Source organism: Neltuma alba, unplaced genomic scaffold (assembly GCF_004799145.2).
Source record: "Neltuma alba isolate B1F8T4 unplaced genomic scaffold, ASM479914v2 tig00013626_pilon, whole genome shotgun sequence".
Taxonomy (NCBI): Eukaryota; Viridiplantae; Streptophyta; class Magnoliopsida; order Fabales; family Fabaceae; genus Neltuma; species Neltuma alba.
The window spans coordinates 97,548-103,123 of NW_021637810.1; the positions used below are offsets into that span (position 1 = coordinate 97,548).

General features: G+C 34.4%; 1 pseudogene; it reads right to left on the reverse strand.

Annotated features, from left to right (window-relative positions):
- Positions 1–1,952: 1,952 nt before the first annotated feature.
- Positions 1,953–3,780, reverse strand: LOC114738566 (7-deoxyloganetin glucosyltransferase-like; annotated as a pseudogene).
- Between the last annotated feature and the right edge of the window lie 1,796 nt (positions 3,781–5,576).

A 5,576-nucleotide genomic window follows, 5' to 3' on the forward strand; every position in this document is an offset into this window, starting at 1 on the left:
AGTAAGGAAAATAATATTATTAAAAATAAATAAATTTAATTTATTATTAGAAAGAAATTACACATATAATGTGACCATTTTAAAAGAAGCAAGAAAAATAAAATTACTAAAAATAAAGAAATTGAATTTATTATTAGAAAAAAATTATATATATAATGTGAACATTTTAAAAAAAAGTAAGGAAAATAAAATTACTAGGAAAACTCAAAATACTGTAACCTTCCTTCCCATTTCACCGCACCGATATTCTTCCCACCGTGAAAGCAAGATCCATCAGTTTCATCCCAAAAGTCTATGTGGAACCAAAAGCTAGATTGCAAAAATAGTATGCCAAACATCACTTTTAACCAAAAGAAAAATTTTGCTGGTGGAAATGCATGTTTGGGATCTCGTAGGGGTATTCAAGACCGGCCCGTCCTGGTCGGCCCGTTCCGGTCTCGGCCTTACCGTCCCATCCTGAAATTTTTCAAGATGGGACAAAAAAGGGACTAGGATGGGATGGAGTCATCCCGTCACGGTCCCGTCTTGGTTCCTTTTTTTTATAAATTTTTAATCCTATATATATAATATCATTCTTTTTATATTTTTTAAAGATTTGAGACTATTGTATGAAACTATAGATATATTTATTTAGAGCTTTTATATTTGTTGATGATTTGAGATTATTGATTATTAGAATTTTTAGCAAGTTTTTATTGTGTTAAAAGCTTTTGTTTAGAGTTTTTAATGACTATTATATTATATGTAATATTTTGAGCTTTCGTTTAAGAGTGCCTAAACAAATAAAAAAAGAAACTAAAAAGATGTTTTTGTAAGGCCTAAGCCCAAAAAATTATAATTAAAAAAATCAGATTTTATTAAAAAATTAAAAAAATTTAAAAAAATAAAAAGATATATCAGGACATCCCAGTCCCGTCCCGACTGGGATCAGGACAACACCGAAACGGATCGGGATACTGGACAAATTTTTATCCCGTTACTATTTATCAGGACAGAACCAGAATGGGTCTGTCTCAATCCTGATCTGTCCTGTGAACTGGGATCACATTTCCTTCATCGGTTATAGTGGAAATGGAGCGAAATTTCACGTGCGTGCACAGAGAGACGAGGGACCAAAAAGCTGATCCCAGTCCGTTTCCAGAAAGAAAAAGAAGGTTAGCCCGGGGACCGCCAAATTTAAATAATTAGAATGGCCCCTCTCCATGTGTTGACATTAATTTGAAATAAATTATATTTATGATTAATTACTAGCATAACTTTTATAAATATATTAATTAGAACATGAAAAGTCTTGTGACAGTAACATAAAAATTCAAAATTAACGATGATATCAAACGCTTAAATTAATCTGTGGTATAGAATAAAACGAAATAAAAAAAATGACTTTTTTAAGAAAATAATAAAAATATCATATATACATATACACACATTATCTCCGGTTCTTAATATAAGAACGAGTTGACTAATTTATAAAAATTAAAGAAACCAAAAATAAAATTACTTTAAAGTATGTATATTTATCGTTTTTCTATAAATTAATTTGCCTGACTTATAAATTAATATATAAATATGATATAGGATAATGATGTACTAAGTACTACATCCCGTTGTTAATATATATAAAAAACTAAATAACTAATTTAAGAATGTTAATAAAATTAGTTAAGTTGGTTATTTGTTATAAATACGTATTGGTTTTTCTAAACCATCCCCTCCAATCATATGTATCAGATGATTGTAATTATCTTCTGCTAGGAACTCTTTATAATCAATAGGGATATTTTAAAAATGAATGAAGGTCCTAGTTTTTATATTAAAAACTAGAGGTAGCATTTTAGAAAGATCAAGTAACATGTACCATAATTAATTAATTTCTTAAATTTATTAATATCCACCAATTAGTCAACTTAGTCTTAATATTAAGGATGGGAAGGCGTATATCATACCTCTGCTTAACACTAGAACTCGTTGCCATCATTAGACGAAATTATTTCTAATCAAAGTGATCACAAAGATGATTACTATGATAATGATATATATCCCCGACTGATGACAGATACAATACAAAGACAATCAAACTGGCATTAAATGCGAATGGAAATTATGGAAACCCAACCACTATGGTAAACTATATCTGGCTAGTTGGTAACAGTTTTTGGCAGAAGAACTTGTCGAACCATGATCTCAAAATTCTGAAACGAAGATCCATCTGGTCTGCAAGTGGCTTCCTCGGCCATTTTCTTCCATTCAAGTGCCTTCTTCTTCATCTCTGTGCCTTTTTCTCCCTCCATCAACTCTCTCACAAGCTTCTCAACTCCTTCCCTCTTCACATCACCCTCTATCTCCAACCCAATTCCCCATTCTTCACACGCAAATCTGCAATTCGTTTGCTGCTCTGCGAAGAACGGCCAACAGATCATAGCCACTCCGCCACATATACTTTCAATCGTTGAGTTCCACCCGCAGTGTGTTAAGAATCCCCCTACTGAACGATGAGCTAGAACTTGCTCTTGTGGACACCAACTTGATAACAGCCCTCTGTTTTCTCGTCTCTTTAATAAATTCTGCAGGAAGAACTGCGTTTTCGCCATTAACAAGATCGGGTCGGATTACCCATAAGAAGGTTTTGTTACTGTTAGCCAGTCCCCAAGCAAACTCTATCATTTGCTCTTTCGTCATCACTGTGACGCTCCCGAAGTTTACGTAAATCACAGAGTTTGGCTCTTTTGTATCTAACCATTCCAAACATTCTGGGTCTTCCTTCCACAGGTTCGACCCGATTTGTTTGAGGTCCTTGTCGGTGATAATCTCATTTGTGAGCAGATTTATAGGACCGATGGGGTAAACAGGAGCAAAAATGGAGGATAGTCCTTCTAAAGCATCATGTTCTAGATCATCAAATGTGTTCAAAATGATGGCGCTAGCTTTCTTAGCTCTCTCACACTCGCCAAGTATGAAATCTAACATGAATTCATCTGGGTTTGTTGTTCTCCAGAAGCTTGGCATGTCCCTTAAACGCAGTTCCTTGATTCCTGGAATCCAATCTATCACAGAATTCTCCAAATACCCATTTGTTAAATCGCTCGGATCTGCATGCCAAACACTTCTGACTTAACATAATGTATCTAAGTGCATACCAAACAAGTTGTAATAAATGCATGAAGCTAGCTAGCACGTACCATGGAAGTTAGCCTATATATTTATATATACCTTTGATAGGTGTTAAGCCTTTCTCGATGAGTCGGTGAAAATGAACATAGCAGAGAAAGCCGCAGGCACTGGTAGTCCAGAAAAGGACATCTGGGATTCCGAGTTCTTTGGCAGCGTCGACGGTGAAGCTCATGACACCATCAGAAACCATGCAAGTGACGGGAGGGATATGTGGGGAATTATTGAGTTTGTTGAGGAGATTTCTGAAGGGAACCAGGCAGGTTCTACGTGTGGATTCGCAGAGGGAAGGGATGTCTTGTGTGGCGTCCACAACGTCGTCGGAGTTGGAGCCGGGAAGTCCGTCGGGGATGGTTTCGAAACGGAAGGAAGAGAGGCCGTTGAGGGAATCTGGACCTCGGGATTTGAGGAGGCGTTTATGGTTGAACTCTGTGTTAACGAAAGTGATGTGGAAGCCATGAAAGTGAAGAAGCTTTGCAAGTTTGAGCATGGGATTGACGTGGCCTTGTGCTGGGTAGGGGATACACACCGCGTGAGGCTTCTCTGAAGCAGCCAATGGACCCATTTTCCCACTCTGTTTTTTTCTCAGATTCTCAAGGAAGAAGAAGATGAATGCGAGCCTGGCTTTGCTTATGCTCGTATATTTATTGTGGCCAAACACGAGAGGCAGTGTTTGGTTTTCGGGAAAATTACTCTCATGTCCCAATTCAGAGATTTTATTATTCCAAGGTTCCTAGAAATATTCAAACTAATCTTAAATCCTAAGGAACCTGTGACTGAGATATTGTAACAGTGAATCAATTATCTTTCCCTCACCATCCTCTGTTGTTAATTCCAACCTTTTTATTTATCAATTGTGCCTATATAGATTGACACCCCGCTCTGTATCTTTATTTGTCAATTGGATCACAATGAAATATCATTCAGGGTACTCTAACTTGTCAATTAAGTTTCAATATGAACTGTCCATGCATATCTTTTCACTTGACAATTCTACAAGACAAAGTGATCATTTATATAGGTACAATTAACAAGTAAAGGAATTAGGATAATCAACAAAAGAGGATGATGAAAGTGACAATCTATCTATAATAATAAGGGTAGGATTTGAAGATTTTGAGGGATTTTATCGTAAGAAAATTTCTCACTTGGAACCTGAATGTAATTTTCTCTTTTTTCTCTTCTAGAAATGAATCCCATTCTGTATGGGGATCCCTTAGCTACTGCAGAAGGCCAGCAAAATAAGTTGGTGAGGTTGTCATATATGGTGGCCCGTCACCCATAACTATTTTAATGGAGGATTGCAAAATCAAACCCCGAGAACGTATAAGAATGGGTGTGTATCAGTGTATGTGGGTCACTCTTTTCTGTGTGGGTCACTTTTTTCTGTGTGGGAATTAAGGGTTAAAATATTGGGAGGGAAAAGTCGGTTTAGCAAAAACGCCACTTGGACAAGGGAAAATGATTTGTTGATGATCTTATTAGAGAAATTACACTTACTTTATATATGATTATAATTAATCAATTTAAAATTTGTATTAAAAATTTAAAATTATGTTTTTGGCAAAATAAATAGTTAAATGATTGGTAAGTAATATTATTTACTAGGTACAGATATCTGTCTATTAGAAGCGATCTTGTTTGAGACATTGTCAAGTATTAAATGTAAGCTCCTCTCCGAATAAAAATTTAAACTTTGATTCAAATCAATATAATAAATTAGCTTTTTCTGCTAGACCTAACTCCTATTGGTAAATGGTAAGTAGTATTTATCTTAAAGAAGAATATTTTTGTCAAAACAAATAATCATATTGTGACTTAATTATCAATTAAGGACTATGCAAATGTAACTAAAATCTTGAAATTTGAAGGAAGAGGTTTGCAAAATATACGTATATATTTGCTAAATATAAAAATTTTTTATTGGAAATAATTCTATTTAAAATAGTGGGGTCAGAGATTCAAACCTCACTTCTCTTTCAGTTTTTTAAAATGAAAGAGAAGTTTTTATAATTTAGATTAAATAATGGGTATAATTTACTAAAGCAAAAGTCAGAATTTGATTCATTGATCAGAATAGGATCTCTTGGGCATTGAAGAAGGCCATCGATATTATTAATGTGAAATTAATTTGAACAGATAGTTGCTGTAATACTCCTCCGGTCCTTATTATAAGACCCAATTTGACTTTTTATTTGGTCCTAATTATAAGACCCAATCCATTTTGTCTCTTATATTTATGCATTTTTTTCCAAGATAATCCTTCTAATAATGATAGTTTTAGCCAATATACTTAATTAGCAAGGATATTTTAGGAATGATAACACTTATTTATTATAAATAACCAATTTAACTTACTTCCTTAATCTCCTCAAATAAGTCAATTGGGTCTTATAATTAGGACCGGA